Consider the following 26,887-nt stretch of genomic DNA (forward strand, 5'->3'; position numbering starts at 1 on the left):
CGCGAGCTACAACTACTGAGCCCACGTGCCACAACTACTGAAGCCTGTGCACCTAGAATCCGTGCTGCACAATAAGAGAAGCCACGGCACTGAGAAGCCCGCGCACCACAACGAAGAGTAGCTCCTGTTTGCCACAACTAGAGAAAGTCTGCACACAGCAACGAAGACCCAATGCAGCAAAAATAAATAAAATAAAATAAATAAATTCATTAAAAAAAAAGACCTAGTATGGGAGAAAGTGCTCCAAACCAAGCTGGGCACACAGTAGGTGCTCAACGAGCACACTAGCTCCTATTCCTGGCTCTTCCCACTGGCCAGGCCTCCATGAAGCTGCTCACTGAATCATCTCAAAGATTGGTGTTATTATTCTCCCCATTTTTCAGTTGGGAAAACTGAGGCCCAGAGGTTGGGTCCATATTCTCACCACTAGAACAGAACTAGGACTTGAACCCAAGCTGGGTTCTCAACTTCTCTCCCCACGCCACTCATTCAGGCCTTGGCTTCCTCTCCTCCTGCCTGACTGGAGGTCAGCCACTCCTGGAGTCTGTGGCATCTCGAACCTAGCCCGTCTGTGATTTTGCAGCCCACACGTGGGTGCCTCGTGGAAGCACAAGGATGGACCACTTGTTCCCAGATGTATCAGTTATTATGATCAATTATTAATTATTCCCCGGCAGCGGCCCCCAGCAAGCCGTGCTCATTTGGGAGCCATGATGGAGGAGGTACAGGTCTGGGTAAGGACAGTGGTTTGGGCTCAGCAACTGTCCCGGGAGATGTCACCTCCAGGCCTTTGCATTCTCTGTTCCTCTGCTGGGAACACTCTTCCCCCTGAAACCCACATGGCTCCCTCCCTCACCACCTCTGTTCAAGTGTCACTTCTGCAATGAGGTCTTCTGGGATGCCCTCTTTAAAAGTTTGCCTCCCACTCTGGGCCCTCCCCAGTCCCCTTCTCTAAATTTTTTTTCCCCCTAGAGCAACATACCACCTCTGACATTTGATTTTTTTTTTCCCCCTGTGCTTTGTTTATTCTCAAGCTCCCCAGCTGGAGTGCTAGCTGCAAGAGGGCAGGAGATTTGTTCTTTCAAATTTCTCCTGTTGAGGCCAGGAAGCAGCTGGCACACAGCAGATGCAAACCTTTGTGGAATGGAGAGTCCCTCTTATCTGCCCCTAGAAGCAACCTCTGTTGCTTGTTTGTGTCAATCTTTGCATATCTTTCCCAAGCAGCTACAGACCAAGGGTAACACCAGAATACAGAACGTTTTTCTTTTTCTTCCGTGAAATTGTATCATCTTGTCTGTATCATTTCCCAACCTGTGCTCTTTCACAAGACACTGTATCTACAGTGTGCATACACATCCCTAGACTCTTTCCACCTGCTGTGTATAATCCATTACAAGGCTGTGCCCAGTTATTACAATCCCCTGTTGATGGACAATTAGGTTGGTTCCATCTTATTTCTCACTCTCGACCAATGCCTGTGAATCTTTGCGTCCACGCCTCCCACATCTCAATGCAGAGAGATGGGCAGCTGAGGTGTCTGCACCTTCCCTCTGCGCCTGCTAACATCACCTCTCAGAACTTATCTGAAAGACACATCCCCATGAAATGACATCTGTAGAAAGTCCTCATGGCAAAAGACTTGAAGCAACTGAAGTGCTCAACTACAGGGGATTGGTTAAACATATAACAGTGCAAGGGACCAAATAATGCCACAAAAGATTAGTATCTTTTAATATAATGAGACTAGTATTGCAGTTGTGAAAAGGAGAGAGCCAGATGTATAATTATGAAATTACTTTTAAGATACATTTTTAAGGGGGAGGGAACCCCAAGGTACAGAACAGATGCTACCATTTGGTTAAACAAAGGAATACAAATCTACCTGCCTACCTAATGTTCACCGAAGATGTCTAAATAACTGCGCTGTCCAAAATGGTGGCCACAAGCCACCACGTGGCTGTTTACATTTAAATGCAATAAAATGGAATGAAATTTAAAAGTTGAGTCCTCATTTGCACTAGCCACATTTCCAATGCTCAACAGCACATGTGGCCAGAGGCTACTTTATTAGGAAGCATCAGCAGAGAGCATTTCTAACATTGCACAAAAGTTCTGCTGGACAGCGCTGATGTAGAGCAGGGGCCAGCAAGCTACAACCCATGGACCAAATCTGGCCCACTGGCTGTTTGTGTCAATAAAGCTTTATTGGCACACGGCCACAGCCATTCATTCACGTATTGTCTCTGGCTGTTTTCATGCTACAATGGTGGCACTGAATAGCATTGACAGAGACCACCCGCCTCACAGCAGGGCTGAAAAGATTTACTGTCTGGCCCTTTACAGAAGAAGTCCACCAAACCCTGTCCTAGCAGGACGCTGGTGTTGCTTCTGAGGAAGGAGTGGGGAAGGGGACTGAGGATATGAAGGGAATGGTGGTATTCTTCTGTACATCCTCAGTTGTGTCTTACATGTATGCGTTATCTGGCCAGAAAAAAAAAATTAAAAATAAAAGATGTTGCAAAGTGGCAATGCTAATTCATTCTCCCGCTGATGACGCCCAGGGGTCCCCCTCCCATTTCCACTCTGGATATCATCAAGCTTCAGGCATTTTTGCCAAGCGAACGGGCAAGAAATGGATCTTGTTTTAATTTGCATCTTCTGGGCAAGAGATGGGGAATCTTTAAATATAGGATAAATGCTTGTCTACTCATCCATCAGTCCCCAGACTCTGAAAAGCCAGGGACCCCATCCATCTCAGTCGCTGTAGCATCCCAGCACCCGCGTGGGACCAGGCAAACAGTTGGTGCCCAATAAATGCGTGTCAAGTGGATGAATGAGGGCCTGAGGGAACTGGGCCCAGGGCTGGGGCTGCATTACAAGGTCTGGGATCCTTGGGGGCAGCAGCGGGCATCGAATGCCAAGCCGAGCTTCTCTGAGGCAGGCTTACCAATGGACCTGGGGCCGGCCTGGCTCCCGAGCAGCCCCTTGGGCAGGAGCCTGGGGACATCCTTCCTAGGGACCATTCTCAGCAGAGAGGGTGTGGGCAGGGTGGGGGGAACCTTGGGCTCCAGGCGGGAAAGAGATTATATATTCATCAGAATCTTAAACAAAAGCCGCACGGCTGCCTGTCAGCTAGGCTCTGGCTTTTATGGTAATCGGGGATGAATTACCCACAATGCCCAGCCAAGCGCAAGTAGTTCTTGGCCCAGATCCTAAACTAATTTTTATATGTTCGTGTGTATATAATTTCGTTCACTCCCTCCTGTCCCACTTCCATCATTTGTGGGAGCGTCGGGGAAGGGGCAGGGGCAGAGAGAACCCTGGGTATAAAGCAGAGGGTGCTCATCCAGACCCCCACCTCCCGCCCTTGGGCCCGCCTGGCACCAGGCCCTGGGCCCAGAGCGCGTGGAAGTGGGAGGTGAGTGCCAAGCTGGAGCCAAGGGGAGCCTGGAAACCACCAAGAACTAAAGCCGGCAGCCCCAGGGGTGGAAAACACACAGAGGAGGAGAGGAGCAAGGTGGGGAGGATGTGTGGGCCCATGGGTGCTGTGCCACGTGCTGTATGGCCTGGGGCAAGTGCCTTAACCTCTCTGGGCTTCAGCCTCCTGGTCTGTGAACCAGGCCTCCTCTGTATCTTGAACTGGAAGTTCAGTGAATCTCAGAATTTCTGCCCCAAGAGCCCCAGTGGAGCTTGGAGCTGGCAAAGGCCCAGCCCCACCTAAACCCAAACGTGTAGCTGGCTGTGTTTTAAGTACTCTGCACGTATTAACTCATTTCATTCCCTTCCGTTACCATCCCCATTATACAGATGGGGAAACTGAGGCTGAGAAAAGGATGTGCCTTGGTCAGGGGCCACTGGCTTGCTTGTAGCATGGGACACTGGCCCCAGATCACACCCACGGGCTAACTTAGGAGCCACCAGGTCCAGGAGGTCCCCTCCAACACCTGCAGAGAGAACCACTCCCTTTGCCTTCTGGAAACCTTGGCGGGTGTCCTGTAACACGCGGGTCCCCATGCCTGTCCCTCCCATCCTTGCAGATGCTCAGCCCAGAGATCTAGGAGTTATCCTTGATGCCTTTCAAGCCCACCCTGCACCCACTGCTTGGCCAATCCACTGGCTCTTCCAAAAAAAAAATCTCTCCAGCATCCACCCACTTCTCCCCCTTCTCTGTCTCCATCTGGTCCAGCCCCATCATCGCTCACCTGGACAAGTGCAGTCGCCCCCACCCTGTTCCCCAGCTCCTGCAGTGGCAAAAGGGCGCCTGTGAGCACCTGAGTCAGGCCCCGTCCCTCCTCTGCCCACAGCCCTCCAGGGCTCCCACCTCCCTGAGAACAAAAAACCAAGTCCTCCCCTCAGCCCACAAGGTCCTGCACGACCTGCCCTCCTCCCCTCCCTGCCCTCACCTCCTCCCTCTCTCCCCGTCGCTCACTCTGCTCCAGACACACAGGCCTCCACACACCAGGCATGGTCCTGTCCCTGGGCCTTTGCACAGCTCTCCCCGCAGCACCCCCACCCCAGGAACACCTTTCCTCCAGATCGCCACATAATTCACTCTCTCACCTCCTGCTGGTCTTTACTGAAAAGTCACCTCCTCAGAGAGGCCTACCTTGATTCCATAACTAAAATAGTCCCTCCTTATCACCTACCCCTTTCCCTGGCTTCATTTCTCTTAAAGGCATGCTATAGCTCCTTAAATATTTAACCTATTTATTTGTGTATTGTTCTTCTCCCTGCTATGCTTCACAAGGACAGGACTTTTTCTTGTCTTCTTCACCACTTTATTCCCAGCACCTGGGTCAGGGCCCAGCATACAGTAGGTGCTCAATAAATATCCACTGATGAATCTCTAGACGCTCCCCAGCAGGATCCTGGACCCAGAGGAGGCACTGTGATTATTTTCTCAACACTTAGAAGCTTTTCTTGGGGCCTAAAATAAAATTTTAGATCTGAAACCATGGGAGGTTTCTGCTACTGGTCTGGTGGGAGCCGCCAAAGAATAAAAACATTCCTATCCTACTAAACTGTTAAGCGGAAGCCTGTGCTCACTTGCTGGTGGCTGGAATGGAGATTACAGACACTCTGTAGGGTGACCAGGTGAGATCCAGCGAATTCTAAAACGTGCATTCCACATAGAACCTCTTACTCGTGCTTAAAGCCTGTGTGTGAAAAGCACTGCAGCTCATCTCACAGGAAAGTGAAAGAGAGAGATGGGTGGGCATGACGGTCAGGAAGGGGCTAGACAAGCCAGTGGCATAGTACACAGCCCAGAAAAAGGAGATGAAGGCTCTGTACATACTGAGTCTGTGAAAAAGCACGGCACGGAAGAGTTGGGTGTAGGATGTGTGGGAAAGGAGAGAGGAGACCAACAGACCTAGAGGTACTAATGCTGAAATAATAAGAAGAATACTTGCTAATATTTTAAGATCATGTATTATTTGCTAGACACATATCTCACCTAATTCTCTCCATTGTACCGAAGACAAAATTGAGCCTCAGAGAGGTCAGGCCACTTACCCAAAGTCACACAGCTTGGAGGTGGCAAAGAGGGGATATGAGCACAGGTCACCTGGGCCCAGAGCCTGACCTAGGATGAGGTGAACAAAGCTTGCTAGCAGTCGAGCTCAACACCTGGTAGACAGTAGGTGCCCAATGCCATGGAAATGCCCAAGGGCAAAGGGAGCAGAGGAAGGACTGCTCAGGGGGAAACGGTGAGAGTTACTGAGCAGTCGGTCGGATGTTTGCTGGGGAGAAGGGAGGAGGGCTTGAGCAATCAATGCAAACATTGGAAACCGGGCATCGGGGAGCGAGGTGGCTGGCTCGGAAGAGAACAACTGGCTGCCAATCTCATCTCCTCCTGTGACAGGGATGGGCAGGGCTGGCCGGAACCCACAGCTGGCATGAGGCCAGGGCCAGCAGGGACCTCCTGACCTGTCACCTGTGATGTATTCATCAAGAGCAAGGGGAAAGTCATAACCATCCAGGGTGGGTGGCAGGAGGGAGTGTGCGTGGGCCCTTTTGGTGGGGGGAGGGGAGAGCCTGGCCCAAGGTCAATGTGGTCCCTGGCAAACCTTTCCTCTGCTCTGCCTCAGCTGGACCAACTCACCATTCAACCTGTGTTTACAGAGAACCATATGGTATGAGGTCCAAGACCATGAGTTTGATGTGAGTTTGGTCCCAGGCTCTGCTCCTTGCTTACTCAATGACCTGAAGTAAGTCGTTTCCCTTCTGTGAACCTCAGTTTCCCCATCTGTAAAATGGAGTCATCACTCCCTGGCTTGGGACAAGTCACAGGCTTTAGATTCAGAGCAACCCGAGTCTGAACTGTGGCTTAACCTCCTAGATGAGTGGCCTCGGGCAAGCAGTTTAAGCAATCTGGGTCTGCTTTTCTTTCTCTTTAACAAGGAGTTAAAGGATCCTTGGCTGAGCCCCTGGATCAAGCCATGCCTGAAGCTGGTCTATTCTAACATCAGTCTTCTCAGTTACAAGAGCCAATCAATCCATCTGCTTTTTTAAAAAGAAAACTAAAGTCAGTTGATTTGGGCTTCTCCTCCTTTCAAGCTGCATGCCCACTGTGCAACTGAGGATAGAGCTTCATTTGTAGCACGGCAGGAAGCGGAGGATAACCATCACGGTTATCCCTGCGCGACAGTCAACCTGCTGAGGGACTTCAAACAGACTCAAACCTCTGGGTCTCAGATCTTTCAGAACGCAGACGCTGGCAAGCAATATCCACACGGCATCATCCAGATCTGGGACTGAGGGCAGCGCCTGCTTACTTTGCACCTACCTCGTGCCCACTGACCGGCTGCCTGTTATGGACCCATTGGTCTAACATCTACCATGATCCATTCAGTGAGCACCTACTATGAGCTGGGCCCCATGAAAGACACAAGATTTAACCACTTCACTTTGAAGGCTCACAGTGACTTTGCATGGGAATCCTTGCCCATGCTGTTCCCTCTGCCTGGAACACCATTCCCTCCTCTCTCTGCCCAAGTAACTCCTACTCAACCACCACATCTCAGATCAGCTGCCACCCCCTCCAGGAAGCCTTCTTTGACCTCCCCTCCCATTGTTCACTCTCAGAGCCTTGCATCCTCTCTCCCTCTTTCTCATCTCAGTTCCAGAGTTGACGATTTCTGTATTTCATTGAGTTTAAGCTGCGTAATTATATTACGCGTCAATAAGAAAGAAAAAATGCTGCCAATTAAACTGGACATGACTTCCTTATCACACAGAATTATCATTTGACAGCAACTGAAAGAGCTCTTTTAGACTTCTTTGGACGTACACTTTGATCACCTTTCTCTCCTGAACATAAATGCAAAGTGTAAGTAAAATATATGGTTCAAGTTTTTCTAAACCACCTCTGTGTTCCAAGCCCACCTCTTCTGAATTGCTTTTCACCCCAGTGCTGCTGACTTGGGGCTTTGCACGTGGCACCGGTCCCTGTGCGGCCAGGCCCCAGGCACCTAGCATTTCCCATGGGTGGCTGCCCCAAGATTTCCCTCCAAGCCTCTGACACCCGCACTAAGGGATCCACGGAAGGTACTGATAATGCATGGAAGGCTCCCACCCACCCTCGTGTGGCCCAAGCACTGTGGTTTTGTCAACTAACATTTTGGGGGCTGCAGTGGTCAAGACAGGAATAACCAATCTGCCTAAAACTACCTGGCGCACAGCAGGAGCTCAAAACATATTACTGGGATGACGAGCAAATAGCTGAGTCTGATTTCACAGTAAATGAGAGTTCAGAGAGGTTGGGCAAAAGCCATGAAGTCACACAGCAAAGTAAGAGGTAAGGGCAGATTCAAATCCAGGATCCCTGGCTTTGTCCCGGTCTGCCTGCCAACAGCACTTACAATGTATTTTTCTAAAATAGGGCAGGGCGGGGACCCCAGCCAACATCTTGACTAAGAGAACTCAACCTCACAGGAGCCTTTAAATACACGGCGTAAAAAAAAAAAAAAAGATACAAATGAACTTATTTATAAAACAGAAACAGACTTACAGGTATCGAAAACAAACTTACGGAGTGGCATGGACTTATATACACTACCAAATGTAAAATAGATAGCTAGTGGGAAGCAGCCGCATAGCACAGGGAGATCAGCTCCGTGCTTTGTGACCACCTAGAGGGGTGGGATAGGGAGGGTGGGAGGGAGACGCAAGAGGGAAGAGATATGGGGATATACGTATACATACAGCTGATTCACTTTGTTATATGGCACAAACTAACACACCATTGTAAAGCAATTATACTCCAATAAAGATATTAAAAAAAAAAAAAGAACAAACTTATGGTTACCAAGGGGGAGACGTGGGGGGAGGGATAAATCAGACCTTGGGATGAACATACACATACTACTATATATAAGATAGATAACCAAAAAGGACCTACTGTATAGCACTGGGAACTCTGCTCAATATTCTGTAATACCCTATATGAGAAAAGAATCTGAAAAAGAATAAATATATGTACAACGGAATCACTTTGCTGTACACCTGAAACTAACACAACATTGTAAATCAACTCTACTCCAATAAAGTTTTAAATAAACAAATAAATAGAGGGTCAATCTATACATAAATTAGGAGGAAGTGACACATGTGAAGTGCTTAGAGAGCAAGCTGCACCCCAGCCAGGCCACCCCAGCCGCTGTGCAACATCTAGCTGTGTGACACTGGGCAAATGCCTCAACCTCTCTGGGCCTCAGTTTCTCCACCCACCAAATGGGTATAAGAGTCCCTGCCTCACAGAGCTACCATGAAGATTAAACCTATGAAAAGTCTGCCTTCAAACTCTATCCCAAATCTTCCCACTTCTCCCCATCTTCTGTCTCCACCTGTTCCACCCCACCATCCTGCCTGGACCAGTACAGTCTCCTCTGCCCTGTGCCCCCCACTCCCACCGTCTAGCCTCCCTGCAGCAGCCAAAGGGCTCCTGAGAGTATCTGAGTCAGGTACCCACCTCCCTCCTCTGGGTAAAAGCCCAAGTCCTCCCTGCCTGTGCTCTTACATGACCTGCCCCCACCCCTGTCCCCTCCCTGCCCTCCCCTCCTCTCTCTCTCCCCCTCACTCACTCTGCTCCAGACACACTGGCCTCCTTGATGTTCCTCCAACACGCCAGGCACGGCGCTGCCTTTGCACAGGCTGTGCCCTCTGCCCAGAACATTCTCCCCCGACACAGCCACTTGGCTTCCTCCCTCACCTCCATCAGGGTTTTACTCAATTTGTCAACTCCTCAATAAAAAGCCGTCCCTACAACCCCATTTAAAATGATGGCCCTGGGACTCCCCTGGTGGTCCAGTGGTTAAGACTTCGCCTTCCAATGCAGGGGGTGCAGGTTCAATTCCTGGTCAGGGAGCTAAGATCCCACATGCCTCACGGCCAAAAAAAAAACCCCAAACATAAAACAGAAGCAGTATTGTAACAAATTCAATAGCGACTTTAAAACATGGACCACATAAATAAAAATAAAAAGTAAAAAAATAAAAATAAAATGACGGCCCTGGGACTTCCCTGGCGATCCAGTGGTTAATAATCCGCACTCCCACTGCAGGGGGCGTGGGTTCGATCCCTGGTCAGGCAACTAAGATCCCGCATGCTTCACAGTGCAGCAAAAAAAATAAAGAAAAAGAAACTTAAGATAAACATCAATTAAAAAAGTAAAGATCAATTTTAAAACTTAAAAAGTTAAATAACATAAACGACAGCCTTCATCCCTCCACTCACGTACCCCTCTTTCTCTTTTACTGTGTTCTCTTATCACCACCTGACATGACACATAGTTTGCTTATTACCTCTTCCTGATCAGAACGTGAGCCCCACAAAGGCATACACTTCTTCTTCCCCGCTGGGCCCCAGCAGAGACCCAGCACACAGTAGGTGCCCGGATGACAAGGCACAGAAGTGGGGAGGCGGCAGCCACAGCTGAACCAGCCACCGGTCCTCCAGGGCTGGCTGGCGGAAGAAGCAAATCCACGCCTCCTCCGGGGGGCCCTTCCTGTCCCCATTTCTGAGCTATCCCTAGACTCTGCCCTCTGCCCCCTTTCCTGAGCCTCCAGCCAACACCTGCTGAGAAAACGCAGGAAGCAGGGGCGGCCTCCGTGGTGCCTGTGGCCTGGGATGGGCATGTTCCTCCGGGCAGTTTAATCCCTGCCCCGTTCGAAGGGAGGCCCCAGAGGTTGAGCCAGGACCTCCAAGCCAAACAAACAGACCGACTCGAGAAGCATCCACCTCCCTGATCCCGCTGCCAGGAAGAGGTGCCACTCTGGAAGGTGCCTGATAGCTATTTAGGGAATAGACGTATTATTTAGGGGCGCCGTGTCACCCTCACTCTCAGCCCAGCAGTAAGGCTTCACCCTTGCTAACTCATCGGATCCTCCCAAGGACCCTGGGAGGGTGGGGTCATCATTTTCCCTGTTTTACAGATGGGGACACTGAGGCCGGGAGGTGAAATCACAGCAGACGAGGAATAGAGCTGGGACTTGAACCCAAGCCATCTGGTCCTAGAGTCTGCTTCTTAACCACTCGTCTACATGGTCTCAATGAATACAAGTATAAAACACGGCAGGAAAACATCTGCAACACCTACGGACCATTTGCTGTGTCCTTGGCCTGGTGGGGGAGGGGGAGACAGAGAGTGTACCTTATCCCTCAGCCACCTTCCAACAATCTGGTAACATGCCCCGTTCTAAAGATGAGGAAAACTGAGTCCCCGAGGGAGGTAGTGATTTCCTGAAGGTTCCCAGAAGCGGCAGTGCCCAGACCTGGCACCAAATTCACTCCATCCTTCCCTGGGATGGGTAATGCAGGCTGTTTCAGAGGTGGCCCGAGTGCTATAACGAGGTCGGCTCACATCTCAAGAACACCCACTGTGTGCTGACCCGAGTGAAAAACCATCAGGGGTCTTATTTCCAGGTGGGTATACTGAGGCTCAGAGAACTTCAGCCATGTGCCTGGGTCCCAAGATGTCCCCATTTCACAGACCGGTGAACCGAGGCTCAGAGAAGTTGCTCCATGTGCCTGAGGCCACACAGCCAGCAAGAGGCAGCCCTGGGACTCAGACCCAGGGCTTCCTGACCAGACTTGGAACTGTGGGCTGGCGTGAGCCTGCAGTGGAAGCTCTCAGCTCTGCAAACCAGACACCCCTTGGCCGCGATGGAGGGTCAGGATCCACGGGGACACACAGTGCGAAACCCCAAATGACAAGTGTCGGCATGGAAACAGCCTGTGGGTGGCTGGGCTTCTTCAGGCGTAAAAATGGGGGGGGGGGAACACCTAACACCAACTGTATTTTTAAAAATCCCACAGCAATAAAGAGGCTAGACCGTCAGCACGGCATCACGTCCGTGGGCAGGCAGAAGCCCCAGAACGCAGGGACACAGCTATTTTAAAGGGGCTATTTCTGGAGGCCGAGGTGAGAACACGGGGGCGGGAGGAAGGATCAGGAGCAGCCGCTGGGCGGCCCGAACTGGCCGACTGCAGGGGGAGGGGCGAAAGGCGAGTGAAAAGGGAGAACTCGGGAGCCACCTGCTTGGTTGGTGCCAATGCAGGCGCTGCCACGAGCCAGCTGGAGGACCTCAGGCATCTCGGAGCCTCAGCTCTTGCCCTGTGAACGGAGATCTGTGGGTGCAAAACGTGCACAGGGCCCTACTGTGCACAGGCGCTGCTATGGACATAGCAGAGGAGACGGCCGAAAAGGAGGTGGATGACAAGTAAAAGGCATAAGACATGGAGATGGCGACAGTGATTCCAGTAAAAGCAGAGCAGGAGAGGGGAAGATGGTGGCCAGGTAGAGAGGCGGATTTGCAAAGAACACTCTTACAAATCGTTTCGCAAGTAATAACTTTGCAAATCTTCATAGGGCGGTCAGGGGAAGCCTCACTTAAAAATGAGCAGAGACGCGAGGAGAGAAGGAAGAAAAGCACTGTGTCCTGAGGCTCACCTACTGCCGCTATTAGGATCAAGTTGGGCGGCAGATGCCAAAAAACTCACAAGAGAGGCACCTTCACATAAAAGAAGCTCCCAGGTCGTCCTTTCAGGGCTATTTTGCCCACCCCATAATCATCAGGGTCCAGGCTCCTTCCATCTCTTTAATCCCCCATTCTCATCCCTGATACCTGCCTCATGGTCCAAAATGGCTGCTTGGGTGCCTACCATCACCTCCGTATTCCAGCTGGGGGTGGGGAGAAGGAAGCATGTGCTACCTCCCTTTGAAGGCATTACCAGGAAATTCTGTTCATTTATCCCACTGGTCAGCACTGAATCATATAGCACAGACAGCTGCAAGGTACAATGGGAAATTTTTTTTTTTCCCCACCAGGTGGCTATGTGCCTAGATAAGTCAAAGTGTTCAATTGCTGTGGAGGAGAAAGACGGGATATTGGTAGACCCCACCAAAAACACGTAGCCCGATGGGGTTAGGTCTTTCAAACCAGTGTATCTGAGAGACTTTGGCCTGCACAGAGAAGACAGATGTTATCAGGGCCAGCCCCCTGCCTCCATGCCAGGATGCTTTTCATTCATCCCAGGCTCCACCTCCCCAAACACCCCAAGGTCAGAAACTGGCCGCAGCCCAAGTTCAGGCTCCGTGTTTCCAGGGGCCCCTCGGAAGGCAGGACCCCGCCTATGGTCTGTGCTCGCTAAGCACCTGGGCCCAAGGCACCAGGCATCTCCCATCCCACCTTGCGCCTGCCTGGTGAGGATGCCCAGCCAATTCATCTCCTTCTCCTCAGTAAACAACTGTCAGGGAAAATAAATAGTTTTTAATAGGCTCATTAATTGAATTCAGGGAGAAATAACCTTCTCCCCAGGCTGTTGAGAAGGAATACTCAAGACACACACAAGAAAGTCCTAGCACCCTGGTCCGAAGGTGGAGACCCCCAAACAGTTCTAGCCACGTTCAGCCACATGAACTCAACCAGCAAGGGCGCCATCCCCCTCCCCGGCTTTTTCCAGCCTTCTCAAGGTTGGAAGTCTCCGGTGGGTGCTAACTGGGCTTATTTAACGCCTCAGTAGCCCTTGGCCTCTGCTCTAAGCCTGTGGCGGTAGCAGGATGATTTAATGTCAATTTTTTTTTCTTTTTTTTTTTTTTTTTTGGCTCTCATCACATTTATTTCAAAGGTTCTGCCTTCTTATGTCAAGGACATGCCAGGTTGCCCATTCATGAGAGTAAGACAAATTTTTCTCCTTTAAGTTTTCAAAGAGAATGGGTTTCAAGAAAACTACCAAGTCACTAGGAGGACCAGGTAGATGGGGCAAAAGGCACACGTCAAAGTGAGTGACTGAAATTCGGGTGATGTCGGGGAGAGCACTGGATGCGGAGTCCAGAGGCCTCGATGCAGCCCACAGGGTGACTGAGGCACAGAACTAGAAGGTCAGAACTGACCCCCTGCACCTGTCGAGGGCTCTGGCCACACAGGTGTGACTCAGTTTCCCCACCGCGGCTCAGGTGGTCCTGGGGCAGGCCTCCTGCCAGCCTGCTCTCGGCACTGCAGCAGGAGACTCGACACCCCTGGGAGAAGCCAGACTTGGGCCCTGCTGCTCCCAGGACCCCCAAACCCTTTGTCCCCCAAAGCTCTGTATGCAGGTCCCCCAATTTGCCCCCAGAAGGCATTCATCATCGTGCTGTATTGTATGACGTTTAGCCAGTTCCATCTTTGCCATGCCAGCACTTTCCAAGCACACTCGGTGCAGATCTTTCTAATCATTCAAGAGACAGTCTTTGCTCCCATTTTAGACAAGGAGACTCAGGCCCAGGGTCATGCTGTGCGTGAGGCCAAGATTCAAACGTGGGTTATTCAGATGTCCAATTCAATCCCTCAAAGAAAGCCTGGCCCATTCCTGGGGGCTCCTCAGTGACTTTTCTACCTATCTGGCCGGATGCACACGGTGTCAAATGAACATGAGGGCTACTTGAGTCTTAAAAATCCCCTGGCCCAGTTACTATGCCCTTTGGGGGTTCCCTGCTCCTTTGGGCTTCTCACCTCCTCCCCAGGAGAAGACAAGAAACCTCATGGACTGTTTCAGGGTTCCCTGACCCCATGACACCTGTCCTCAGGGCCCCTGGCCCTCAGCAGCCAATCATCATGGCTTCTGCGCCAAACAGCTCAGACACGCAGAGACTCATGAGGGCAGGCAAGTGGCCAAGGTCACACAGCAACTCCACTGGGGACTTGGTCTCCTAGCCTCCCTGCCCAGGGCAGTGGGAACTGAGTCAGGGCGTTTCAGCCACCTGATGCGGGGCTTTCCCAGCCACCATGACCCACCTAATCTGGACAATTAGACACGCTGGGTCTAGTGCAGGAGGGCAGTGGCTCTCCAAAACCACGGTGGCTGGTCTGGGGAGGGGGAGCCAGGTGGAGCTCCCATCCTGAAAAGGGGGGCAGACAGACCGCAAAACAGCAACTGAGGAAGTAAAATAAAAAGAGTGCCGGGGAACACTGGCTGGATAGGGTTGGCCTGGCCAGAAACGGAGCTCCTGGCAGAGGAAACAGCAAGGACAAAGGCCTGGAGGTGGGAGAAGAAGGAAGGTCAAGGTGGTTGGTACAGAATGAGTGAGGAGGGAGTGGATGGAGAAGCCAGCAGGGGACTGGCTGGCAAGCAGGGTTTGGGTGTGCCAACCAGAGAGGCAAAGCAACTTCCCTGAAGTCACACAGCTCGTAAGAGGCAAAAACATATCTCACATCCAGACCAGCCGACAACATGTCCCTCCTTCTGCGACCAGCCTTCTGGTTCCATAATTGCTATGTGCTCCAGCTGGGCAAAATGAAACCGCAGAGCCTCCTCGTGCAAAAATTATTAAGAATTTCAGGGCTTCCCTGGTGGCGCAGTGGTTGAGAATCTGCCTGCTAATGCGGGGGACATGGGTTCGAGCCCTGGTCTGGGAGGATCCCACATGCCGCAGAGCAACTGGGCCCGTGAGCCACAACTACTGAGCCTGCGCGTCTGGAGCCTGTGCTACACAACAAGAGAGGCAGCGATGGCGAGAGGCCCGCACACCGTGATGAAGAGTGGCCCCCACCTGCCACAACTAGAGAAAGCCCTCGCACAGAAACGAAGACCCAACACAGAAAAAATAAATTAATAAAAACTCCTACCCCCAACATCTTCTTTAAAAAAAAAAAAAAAGAATTTCAAGAAAGCAAGAGCAGATCATTCAACCAAGTAAAGACCCCCTGAACCTCCACAAGCACAGAAATGCCACCTCAGTTCGCCTGTGGGCACATAGGCAGCCCCAGGAAAAGGCTCCAGCGTGCCAGTTTCTCATCCTCACTCCGTGCCTCAGTTTCCCCATCCGCCAGGTGGGGCGACAGCTGCCACCTCTCAGGGCTGTTCTAAGGATGAAAGGAGAAAATTTGAGTGAAGCCGGAGCCCAGGGCCAGACACGCAGTGTAGGCTCCATGACGGGGACTTCATGCCTGTTTGGGCTATTTCTCCTCCGTTGCAGTTGTTTGGGAAATTGTGGGTGTGGAGCTCCATCCACATCTCCCCCAGCGGTTCATGAAGATGGGGGATGGGAGAGCACAGTCATTTAGTCCCTGCTTGTGTACCCTGGGTGCCAGGTCCCATATCAACGTGACAGCATTTAACTCCCAATGACACAGCAGGCAAGATGTATTCCCATTTCATGGATGAGAAAAGCGAGGCTGGGGGCAGGGAATAAGGGGTCACCTCACACAACCGGGTAGGGCCTGTACCAGGATTCGAACTTAGTGCTCCGGCCTCCAAAGGCCAGGTGGGAAAAAAGGGGAAAGACCTGCCCGCAGCTGCCCCTCCATCTCCCAGATCCAGCACTGTCACCAGAAACCCCAGCCGTTCGTGCTTCTAGAATCCATACGTCAGGCGCAACTACCCGCTTGTGATAATCATCTGGGCCGTGGGGCCAGGACAGGTGGGCAGCAGGAACCCGTTAGCAATCTCGGCGTTTGAGTCCAGCAAGACGGTGCAAGGCACGGGAGGCGGACGTTCATGGACAAGCCAATGGCCCGGCCGCCTGATTTCTCTCACCACTGGGGTCTGGAGCACAAATCAGGTTTTCTAAGGCTCAGCATTACTGACATTTAGAACCTGATCATTCTCTGTGGGGGGCCATCCTGGGCACTGCGGGATGCTAAGCGGCATCCCTGACCCCACCTGCTCGATGCCAGGGGAGCCCCCAGTCGTGATGACCACAGATGTCCCCAGACATCGCCCTGTGTCCCCTGGAGGAGCGAAATCGCCCCTCGTTGAGAACCACTGTAATGAACTCTACTGATAACGCAGGTGACCCGGTGCCCCAGCCCTGAGAGCAAACAGGTATTTCCAAAAAAGACAAGAGGCGAGGAACAGGTCCCACAGACAGAAGATAAGTCACAGCCCTGCCCCGTGGGGCGAGCCGGCTTCCTTCTGTGTAGCATTTAAGTTTATCATTATGACCAATATTAATATAATCAGAGCCAACGTTTATCGAGCGCAGCTGCTGGCCCAGGCCCTGTTCTCCACCCTCCCTGTGAATAATCGCGCCGCTGCCTCCAAATAACTCCTCAATGTGGCTGTGATTCTTCGATCCATTTTACAGCCCGGGAAACTGAGGCTTGGGGACGGCAAGTGAGCTGTCGAGTCCACACAACTGGCAAACGGAGGTGTTGTAAGGAGAAGAACGATCAAAGAATGGAAAAATAGGGTAATTTCATGTAAAAACATATCTAGATTTCTGGTTTATCTTGGAAAACAAACAGATCTGGCTGTGGAGCCATTCAGGGCTGCCCGTCTGGTGCCCACCACCCCTTGGCATGACCTGCCCAGCCCTGATGCGCACTGGGGTTTGAGAATGACATTTCTGCCATGTCTTTTTTTCTTTTTTTAATTTTTAGTGGAGTATAGTGGCTTTACAATGTTGTGTTCGTTTCTACTGTACAGCAAAGTGAATCAGCTATACACATACATATGTCCCCTCTTTTCTGGATTTCCTTCCCATTCAGGTCACCGCAGAGCACTGAGTAGAGTTCCCTGTACTATACGGTAGGTTCTCATTAGTTATCTATTTTATACACAGTATCAATAGTGTATATATGTCAATCCCAATCTCCCAATTCATCCCACGCCTCCCTTTCCCCCTTGGTATCCAAACGTTTGTTCTGCCATGTTACCCTCTCTGGACTGGTGTGAAGACATCCAGCCCACCCTTCTAGTGTGAGGCCCAGCCGGGTGGGCGGGCAGGCAGGCAGGCAGGCATGGCTGTGTGGCTTTAGGCAAGTTGCTCTCCCTCTCTGGGCCTCAGCATGACAGTTGTTCCAAGAGGTGTTTCCCCAACTCCCAGGTCTCCACTAGCAATGATCTTTGCACCCAAGCTCTGGGGGCTTTCAGCAAACTCTAGCTGCACGTGTGGAAACTGCAATGTGAATTCCTCAGTGTCGGGACCCCATGTGGTCACCCACCTCTTGCTTCTGCTTCCCTCACCTCCTGCCACACAGCTGAAGATGCTCCACCTCCCAGCTTTGCACCTGCTGTTCCCAATACCTGTTCAACTCAGGAAGGTCCCCCTGATGCCCACCCCCAGACAAAATAGTGGCCTGGTGACCTGTCGGGGGCCATGGGATTTCCAGTCTCTGCAGAGCCCTACTGCAGCCGATATTTTTTCTTGCTTAGCTTATTTATGTATTCAGCCTCTCCCAACAGACTGCAGGGTCCAGGGGATGGAGGACCGAGCCTGCCTTGTTTACTGCTGTATCCCCAGAATTCGACTTTCATTTGCTTTTATTTACAGAAAGAAAGAAAGGGAAAGAATGTACAAAGCGCTTTCTGTCTACCTGGCATGTATTTGTTCATGAGTAAAGCAACACCAAAGCACCCATTTTACAGATGAGGAAACTGAGGCGCACGGCCGCTACATAACTAGTCCAAGGCTCCACAGCTGGTCTACATAAATAGTCTGAGGCCCCACAGCTGGTGAGCAGCAGAGCTGGGATTTGAACCCAGAGTCTGGCTCTTGAGTTCTCTGGCCGCCGGTATTCAACAAATACTGATTGACTGAATGAATGAATTGGCAAATGAATGAATGAAGGCTCACACACCAAGCTTATAAACTGACTGCTTTCCTGAGCACCTCTCAGCAGGGCCCGAGGCAAAGCTGAGCCCACACGGCCCTAAATTGTCCCGGACCTCCCCCCAGGCACTCACCCAGATCCACCATAGCTCTGGAAGTCGGGGGGGCCACTGTCTGAGGTCTCAGGAGTGCGGGAGCCACCTGCCCTCTCCGCCTGCCTTGTCTGGCTTCCCATGGCTCAGATCCTGCCAGGCCCTGGCCCGGTCCTGCTGCAGAAGTGGGGCGGCCTTGATTAGGCAGCCAGTGACGGGGAACGCCCCAGTTTGCAGTGGCTGAGTCATCCTAATGTTTCTCCCATGCTAGACCCCGTGAGGGTCTGAGGGTTGGGGGGTGCTGCTGGGGAGCCCCCACCGGGCAGGTCTGGCTATGGATCAACACATCACTTTACACGCATTAACTCATTTAATCCTCCCAACAAAGCTATGAGGTGGATAGCATTACTCTCCATTTTACAGATGTGATCATGGAAGCACAGAGAGGTTGAGCAACTTGCCCCAGGTCACACAGCCAACGAGAGGCAGAGCCGGGATTTGAAACCAAGCAACCTCAGACCAGCGTCCATACTCTTACCCTCTGAGGAAGGCAGCTGGGAGCCCCGGAGTCTCCACAGTGACTCGCACCCAGCAGGTGAAACGTCATCAAAGCTACTTCTTTGACAATGGGGCAGAGCCCCAGCTCCTTCCCAGGGGTTAAGACTTCAGGTTCTGGCAGCCACTAGTCCTGGGTAAGATTTCCAGTTCTGTCACTTGTGGACTGTGTGACCTCAGGCCAGTGAAGACCTCTCTCTGTGCCTCAGTTTCCCTGTCTGCAAAATGGGGTTCCGAGCATGCTCTTAAGGTACTTACTCAGCGCAGGACCTGGCACGGGCACCAACTCCAAATAAGTCAGAGCAGCTATTATTATCCCCCGACATCCCCTCATTTGCTGATCACAGGGTTAATTATAAAAGTGGCATTAAATTATACACACACAGACGCATCGACCTCCCTTCCCCAGAACCCCTGAATTTCCACCAACACTCAATTACCCACACGACAGCACGACCATAGAGCATCTTCCCGGCCCCACTCCACCTGGCCTGCCTCCATCCGAGGGTCCCAGGCCTCTGGCACTGAGGATGCGACACCATTTGGGGGCCGGGCGTCATAAGACAGATGCAGCCAGCAACCGATGACACGTCCAAGAGCTGAGGGAGGCGCTTTACCTACAGCATCTCCTGTCCAGGCTTGCCATGAAGCAGGCTGTGATTGCTCTGATCTTAGAGATGAAGGAGCACAGAGGGGTCAACCAACCAGCCCAAGTATGCACAGTAGGGTGGGTGCTGGAAATCAGCGCCCCCCTCCAAGCCAGAGGCATAACTTCATTTTGCAAGTGAGAAGGCTCCCACACAGAGAGGTTAAAGGGCAGAGGCGATGCCACACAGAGAGGGAGAGAGGAAGGAGAGAACCAGGAAACAAAAAAATCGGGATTTTCAGTTTCCCTAGGAGGAGACGCCTGGCCTTCCTACAGGGGACTAATGTAATAGCAAAGAGTTCAAAAAACAAACTGAAAAAAGAACTCAAAAGCCGCAGGGACCATCCAGGGAGTTCTGGAGAAAATCTGCTTCAAAAAAAGGGTATTTATGGGAGCGGGGTCACTGTGACCCAGAAACCCAAGCTCCAAGCCCCAGATCAGGGTGGAATCCATGGGAATGAGTATGGGGATCTCCGGGGAAAGAAACCTCGGTGTGTTTTCAGGTCTGGAATCCTTTTGGCCTCCGCAGGACTGGGAGGGCGCCTCGATTCCGAGAACAGGAGAGGGATTCCACGGCCAGCCCGGGATTCCACGGCCAGCCCGGAATAGCACCAACCCCCAGGTCCAGCCTGGCCAGACCCGGGGGAGGGGCAGCGGTATCGGCAGCTCCTCAGAGGAGGGGAGAGAGAAGAGAGACAAAAATAAAGCAACACGAAAGTCGGGGCCTGTCCGTGAGTCACTCCCACCCGCCTGTTAATTTTCGCCTTAGCAGAAGTGTAAGCCAATTGATTTTTTTCATGCTCCCCACACACAACACCCCGCCCCCCGCCCCCCAACAACGCTTCTGAAATATCAGAGACAAGACAGAAATGGTACGTCGGGGTTCTTTTTTTTCCCCTTTGTGTGTGTGTGTGTGTGTGTGCCTTTTCTTTCCTTAAAGAAAAAAGAGAGAAGGGGGAAAAAACCCACAAACCACACTCGAAATCCGTGAGCTTCTAGAAGGCCAGAGGGGGTGACAAGTTGGACCGCTGGGTCAGCAGACCCAGGTATCACCGCTTCCTGTGCATCCCAAGCTAAGATCTGCCCATGTCCGGGCTGTCCGTCCTCCTGGTGACAGGCTGACATGAGCTTGAATTTCACCCCCTTCCAACACCCCATCTTCTCCGGCTATAAGCCAGGAGCTTTCTGGTTCCAGGCTGAAGTCAGACAAAATGTTTGAAACCATCTGAAAAGCCCTCATTCTCCCCAGCGCAGTGGTGTGACTTTTGTCCACGGACCCACACGGGGTTTTGTCATCTTGGCACCTGGATCTTGCCCACTGTCCCCACTGGCGGCTGAGCCCCCCTGCGTGGCGGGCAGCTGGGGTCTCTCCACACTCCCCCGCCAGGCATATTTTGTAGCGGGGAAGGACAGGGCAAGGGCAGAGAGGGGCACCTCCTCCTTGCAAATTCTGGGAAACAGGCCACCCACCCACGGAGGGTGTGCCAGGAGGCTGTCCTAGGTGCAGGGGAAAGCGGGGTGGCATCTCAGCGCCCCTGCCTAGGCCCCCTGCCTCTTTCCAGAAGCACAAGCCCTCCCTCTACCCCCAGAAAGGGAGCCACGGCCCGCAACGTGCTGGCCAAGCCCACTGCACTTCCCAAGGACCTTTCTCAGGCTCCAGATGACTCTACAAATGGAACCTAATGCAGCTCCATCTGGGGGTGGGGGTGGGTGGGGCGGGGATAGCTTTCAGCTGCAAACATTAAGCTTTGTCAATTATCCCCCAAACCCGCCAGGTTTATAAATATCCGTCTTTATTTTTAGGGTTTTCCTCCCCATCCTGAAGTCTCTCAATGCCCCCCGCCACTCCCCCCATACGCAATGGCTACACTAAAGTCACGCGACGCAGGTGAACCCGGGGCTCCCGGGTGCCGCGCCTCAGAGCCACGTAGTCCCTGCCCGTTCCTGCCTGCCCCTTCCCAGCCACCTCGCTGACCATTGTTTGGTGGAGTAATCAGCGAAGCCACAGGTCTCCTAGCGCCTGGCTCCTGGGAGCGGCAGCTGGAGGTGCGCTGTGCTCCAACACCTGCGACAGGCTGTTCAGTGCCAACCCAGAAGGCAGGAGGGGAAATCGAGTCACCCCTGGAAAGCCGTTTGCTGAGGGGAAGTGGATCTGTCTCCCCAACCCGTCCCGGGTCTAGGGAATACCAGGCAAAGCCTCACGCTCTGAGCAGCCCAAAGAAGAAACTGAGCGCACAGTGATGGCTCCAGAATTGTCCCCCCAGATGCCACAACTAAATCCCTGACATCCAGGGAGCTTCTCCCCTTCCACCTGGTCCTGACACCTCGGCCCAGAACCACAGCCCCAGTGTTGGGAAAAAAATGCCCCATGTCTCTGAATGGGGCCCACAGATATGTGAAGATGCCCGGGATCCCCTGGGGAAAAAGAAAGGTGCTTGTAATGCTGCAAGGGGCTAGAAACAGAAGCATGGTCAGTGGGCGATGATTCCCGTGTGGGCAGCAGGCAGGCGTCTGGCTGGCAGTGCTCCTCTTTCTGTGCCCACCACAAGGCCAGGGTCCCTAGGGGAGGAGGGTTCCCCCAAGGAGCCCAGCCCACACCCCAGCAGCACCCTCCAATGCCACACCCCGGCCACACCAGAATGACCCATCCCCCTGTCCCCGCAGAGGGTGAGGAGTGGGCCAGGTGTGGCCTCTCCTCGCAGGATGGCCACCGACATGACAGCACGAGCCCCCGTCCCCCCCCGGGGGGCCAATGTCATCAGCTGGGTGGCAGGAATAGAAAAGCGCAGCTCACCAGGCAGGCCGGGTCTCCAGCGACGTTTTGTTTGCCTGTGCCCAATTATACCAAACTCTCAGGGCAATGAAGTATGGCGGGTGGCTGCCCCCAGGGGGCTGGGGGGGGCCGGGGCCCCAGGCAGAAGTGCACCGTCATGGTGAAGGTGCCCCCCAGGCCCGGGCACCGGGCAAGACGAAGCTTTCTGGAGGGGGAAGAATGGAGACACAACAGCAGGCATCAAGAGACGCCTCTCGGAGGGCATTGTGGGGGGCGGGTAAGGGGAGACAGCCAGAGACCCAGGCCCAAGTTGGTGGGCTCTAGGATTGGGGGGTGGGAAGCAGCCGCCCCCCAGCCCCAGCTGCCTGCCTTCCGCAGCCAAAGTATCAGCTGGCAGAGGAAGAAGAGAGCTGAGGGACAGAAGGTAGGCGAGATTGGCAGGGGGAGGGGGCACAAAGGAAGGGGACCCTGGGAGGGGGAGGGGAGCTATGCAAATGGTAGAATCGACAGTCCCTCAGCGATTAATAAAAGCTCCAGCAGCGGCGGTTGGTATCACAGGAGTAGAGGCGCGGGCTGGCTCTCTCTTCTCACTGGCGCAAGGTGGCTCAGAGGGGGAAGCAGGACACCCCAAACAAAAGGAACCCTTGCCCCCTGCACCCCAGTAACAGCAACAATGGGGAACATCAAGGGAAGACTAGAACCCCGGCAGCCAAAGTCCTGGGTGGGGGGGGGGGGGGGCGCAAGGAGACCAATGGGAACCCAGAGCAGGTGGGTCCCTGTCCTCGGGACCCTCGGGGACCCTCCGGCTTTTGTCCCCGATTCTCAGAGTCCTAATACCCAGCCTGGACACCTCAGACGCCCACGCACCTCTTCGCGAGCTGGGGGCCAGGCTGGTTTTTCAGGGGGTTGGCCAGAGGCAGAAGGGCCCCACACTCAGAATGAAGACTCCCCCAGATTGAGATGGGGGGAAAGGGGAATCCCAGCTGAGCCCGAGATGGGGAGGGGAGGCACCCCCCAGATGAAGGCGCTGGGGAGGTTTGTTAATTTGGAGGATGAGGACCCTAGGGGGTGGCTAAATTTGAGGAAGGGTTGCAGAGGAAAGGGCACTCAAAAGCTGCTTATTTACGGGGCTACTAGAGGAGGATTTGAAATCGGGGAAGAATCACTAAAGAGGAGGCTCCAGATTTGGGGGGGGTGTGGCTGAAGAAAAGATTCCACTTTGGGGTGGATTCTCTGATTTGAGAATTTTGGAGAGAAGGCAGCCGAAGGAGAGTTCTCTGATTTAGGGGGAGTTTCGTGGGGGTAAGTGCCCAGGATTTGTTTGTGTGCTGAGGGGGGGAGGGTGGAATTCTAAATTTGGGAGTGATTTCCGTAAGGAGCAGTGAACTTGGCCGCAACCCGGCCAAAACCCTTGCGCTCAGAGTATGGGCGCTCGAAGTCGGAGGGCTTCCCTCCGGGCACGGCGCCCCCCCACCCGCACCCCCTTCAACCTGGTTCAGACGGCTCCGCCCCCGGGATGACGTCACCGCCCCTCCCCCCCCCCCAGCCCCCGAGGGGGCTCCCGGGGCGTGCAGAACCCGCGAGGCTGGCAGCTCCAGGGGCGGCTTCCCCTTTCCCGGGATCCCCACGGGGCCCCCAGCTCCGAAGAGAGGTCGGGGGCCGGGCGCGCGCGCCCCCGCCCGTCCGCCAGAGTCCCTGGGTCTGGGGGCTGCCTTGCCCCACCTGGGGAAACTGGGAGGGGGAGCTGGGGCCACTGTAGGGTGGGGCAAGGCTAAGGTAGCGGAAGGCTCCCCACCAAAGGATAGATGAGGCCGGGAGGGCGCTAGGGGGAGACAGCATTGAGTAGGGGGGTTCTCTAGGGGAGGGGGATTGGAGAGAGAAGGTGGCGGGCACAGCAGCGGCCCTGAGAGCACCGGCCAGTCGGTGCCCCCCTCGCTCCCACCGGGAGCCGACTGTCCCGGGCTGGTCTCCACTCCGGGGCGCTCCCTGCCTCCGGGACCCGGCCGGGGAGCCTGGCCGGGCGCCGCTGGGGCCAGCACTCCCTCCCCACACACGCGCGTCCTCCCTCCGCGCCTTTGCCCCGCCCGCAGCCCGGGGTGGTGCAGCCGGCGGCGCTGGGCAGCTTCCAACGCCGCGCTCCGGGCGAGTCCAGCCCAGCCCCCTCCCCCGCCGCGGCGAAGCCCCCCACCCTGCCCGCCGAGCCCTTCCCGCTGCCCCTGTCTGCCCCGGCCCAGCCCCTCAGGGGCATTGTTCGGACGCAGCTTGCCGGGCTCAGCGGCTGGGCGTGCAGCCGGCTGCAGCGGAGCATCCTCCAAGCACAATGGCCGTGTAGGCTTCCCCGGCACAAAGCCGGCGCTTTGCCCACTCCGCTGCCTCCGAGAACCCCGTTGGAGCGCCTGCATTTTTTTAAATCGAATTCATGATTCTTTTTCCCCCCTTACCTGAAGGCTGGCTGGGCTGGGCTCCCCCGGCTCTGCCCCGCTTCACATCCTGGCTGTTGCATGGGATTCGAGCGGAGCCCGAGCGCCAGCGGCTCGCGGCGTGCGCGCGCCGGCCGGGCTGCCGGGCGGGCGGCGCGAGGACACTCACTGCGGCTCGCGCTCCCCTCGCGCCGGCTCGCGCGCCCCCCCAGCCGGTGACGTCATCCCTTCCGCTAGCGCCGCCGCCGCCGGCTGGGGGCGGGGCCGAGGCGGGGCTGGCACGGGCGTGTCACTGCGCAGCCGCGTAGTCGCCACGCCCCTCGGCCAATGAGGCGGCTCGGCGGGGTCACGTGGCCCGGGGCGTTTAAAGGGCTGTGGGAGCACGTGGGGCGTGGGGCTTCGCGCGACACGTGGGTGGCGGCGTCAGCCCGGGGTACCCGTGTGTCCGCGGGTCCGCCCGCTAGCCCCAGGGCGCTTGGCCCAAAGGCCATGGTGTTTGCCATGTGCTGCTGTAAACTCTGCCATGGCTCCCCAGTGCCCTCCGTGTAAAATGCAGCCCCCTCTGGGGGGCCCATTTCTCTGCGTTCGCACCCATCACTCTGCCGCCAGGTGTCCATACCTAAGCCAAGCCAGCTTCTTACAGTTCTTTCAATCTGTTCACTGCTGACTCAGGGCCCTTGCCCCTGCTGTTTCTTCACCTGGAATAGTCTTCCCCCAAGATCTTTCCCTTCTCTTTTTTCCCGTCTCTGCTTAACCTGCGGCTCCTGGGAGGAGCCTTCCTTGACCATGACCATCAGCCACCCCACGCTCCATTCTCTGTGCCATTGTCCTGATTTAATTCTGGTCATGCTAGGGTGTGGATCTCCATGGGGCCTGGAGATCCCTGTGTCTTGGCTGCATGAATAAGGGAATGAGTGAGGGAACATTTCCTGCAGATTAACCACTTTACAAACATCTCTTCTAATTACCATCAGCTGCTGCCCTTGAGGCAGGACAAACCAAAGTAGGAACCCCAGCTCAAACACTAACTTGCCGTGTGGGGCCCTGCCTCAGCTTTCCCACCTGCAAAATGGGTTTGCTTCTCTGGGTCTCAGTTTCCCATCTGTGAAATGGGGCAAGGTGTCTGCTGCTCACAAGAGAGTGTAAGGATGAAGTGTGATACTGTGCCTGCTTGGCCTGTAGTTGGTGCTTGAAAATGGGATAATGAGAAGAGGAAAAAAAAAGAAAAGAAAAACAGAAAGATTACCACGGAGGGTGGGAGGGCTCAAAGACACCAAACAAGATTGCACATAAAATTATTGTATTCTGAACCTGCTGGAAGGGTTTTATTTCTCCAAGATATGTGTTTGGAGGAGGGCCTCATCCCCACAAAACAACTCAAGTTTAGAATTTGGGGTTTTTTTCCTCCAAAACCATTGATTCATTCATTCCTGGCCAAAGATGCAGATATAAACAAAAGGCATTAACTCAGGGAACAAAATGAGAAGGCGGAAGTCATAAATAGGAGAAAAGAGAGGAAGAGAATGAATAATTCAACAAGGAACCTAAATTAAGCTTGGAGTTTCCCAGCGGCCAGTGCAGGTTTGCAGAACCTATTTTGTCCTCCTTCCTAGCAGTGTGACCCTGATCTAGCCATTGACAATCTAACCTTGGTTTTCTCATCCAAGCAATTGGGAAACAGCCTCATCTTGAAGAATCAAATGGGATGGTCTGTGCACAAACGCTTAGCTGATTTGAGGTACACAGTAGGTGCTCAAGCCTTGCATACTCGATGGAGGTAGAGTGAAATGAGACTGCTGGCTCTGGAGGGGCTGGACATGGCATGAGCCACACTCAGCCCTGCCACCTATTAGGAGAGGGACTTTGAACAAGTCACTCAGAGGCTCACTGTTACCATCTGCAAAAGGGGTACAACCACATCTACCTCTGAGAGTTCTTGTGAGCGGCAAAGGAAAACAGTTGTAAAATATGGTACAGGAAACCAACCCATTCAGGCCATCAGTCTGTGTGCCAGGCTGTTTTTAGGGCTGGGGCACAGAAATAAACAAAAAGGCTAAAAAATTCCTGCCCTCCAGGAGTTGAGTCCAGTGGAGGAAATAGACAATATCTCACTTGGGGTAAAAACCCAAGTCCTCCTTGCAGCCCACAAGGTCCCCCACTGCCTGCCCCCATCACCTCCCTGCCCTCACCTCCTCCATCTGCACCCCTTGCTCACTGCATTCCACCCATGCCAGCCTCCTCACTGTTCCTTGCAAACATCAGGCACAGTCCAACCTCAGGGCCTTTGCACTGGCTGTTCCCTCTGCCTAGGATGCTGTTCCTCCTGCTTTTCCCAAGACTGGACCTTCCTCATCCTTCAAATCTCTGAAA

At 53.7% G+C, this 26,887-nt stretch overlaps 1 protein-coding gene across 2 annotated transcripts in view; it reads right to left on the minus strand.

Annotated features, from left to right (window-relative positions):
* Nucleotides 1–24,682, minus strand: part of PTPRS (protein tyrosine phosphatase receptor type S) — a 103,020-nt gene extending 78,338 nt beyond the window's left edge. Inside the window, exon 1 of one of the 2 annotated variants that reach the window (XM_032626553.1) lies at nucleotides 24,539–24,682. The gene's annotated coding sequence lies outside the window, so the exon portion shown is untranslated. The remainder of the gene's footprint in view (nucleotides 1–24,538) is intronic. The other variant, XM_032626552.1, reaches the window with a different exon arrangement.
* Nucleotides 24,683–26,887: the final 2,205 nt, after the last annotated feature.

Source organism: Phocoena sinus, chromosome 3 (genome assembly GCF_008692025.1).
Source record: "Phocoena sinus isolate mPhoSin1 chromosome 3, mPhoSin1.pri, whole genome shotgun sequence".
In the NCBI taxonomy this organism is placed as follows: domain Eukaryota; kingdom Metazoa; phylum Chordata; class Mammalia; order Artiodactyla; family Phocoenidae; genus Phocoena; species Phocoena sinus.